Below are 1104 nucleotides of genomic sequence, written 5' to 3'. Positions count from 1 at the left end.
TGTGACGGCGATAGGGTAGGCTGGTGGTTGAGGAGAAGCTCAGTGTTTGAGGATATTATATGGGGGGAAAGCTCAGAGTATATATGTGTGAATAATACAACACTTTCAAGACCTTGTTTGATGGAAAGTAATAAACACGGTATAAGAAAAACCGTTGTATTTTGTTTTCCAAACAGATAACGGTTTTGTTTGAAACCGTAATTGATTAGTATTATCTACAACGGGTTAGAAATAACCGTTGTTTTAAAGATTTTCATTTTGTTTGATTTTCCCGCCAAGAAATAAAGCATCATTTTTATATATATATAAGGGTTATTTCATAGGAATAATCCGACCTATGCCCCTCCTTCTCATATTAATCCATTCTAACGTTTAACCGAGAAAAATCTAAATTATGGCCTCATTTATCTTTTATTGAACTCAGCCTAACTTTTACCTCCTACAACAGGTAATGTTTCAGGTCACAAGGTTATGGACCCCATTTTTTATTGTTCATCTTCTTCCTACATCTATAACTTTCCCCAGATTAATAACAATCATCAAAAACACAGAAAACCCTAATTTAATAACCTAATTACACAACACAAAACCAATAAAACCATCAATCAAACATTATAATCTCATATTTTAGCAAAAACACAGACAAATCCACACTATAGTCTCAAATTTTAGCAAAAACCTAGAAACACTACAATCAAAACCCAGAAAAACTTAATTAACTTCAGTAAAAAATTAAACTGTGAGGAAACTTTCAATAGCTTGTGTTTATGACCTGTGTTACTAAAATGATTAAATGATTTTTGAAGTTTCAATGGCATTTGCTGGGCTTCTATGTATTTATGACCCGAAACCAATTTTTAATCATTTAGTAACCCAAAAAAAAACCTAATTAAACAATTGAATGAAGATGGAAGTTGTCAAATCGTTGGATTGGTTTTACCAATTTAACTTCACTATAGAAGATTCGTTAGCATTTTTGCAGGGTAAACCAATTTCATTGATAATAGTACCTTCAGTTGCTTTTTCTAAGCATTTGAAATTTGGGATTTTTTTGGGTTTTTTCTGGTGTTGTGTAGCAACAATGGAGATGGTGATGGTGTTGAA

Source organism: Silene latifolia, chromosome 10 (genome assembly GCF_048544455.1).
Source record: "Silene latifolia isolate original U9 population chromosome 10, ASM4854445v1, whole genome shotgun sequence".
In the NCBI taxonomy this organism is placed as follows: domain Eukaryota; kingdom Viridiplantae; phylum Streptophyta; class Magnoliopsida; order Caryophyllales; family Caryophyllaceae; genus Silene; species Silene latifolia.
This window is presented reverse-complemented; position numbering follows the sequence as displayed.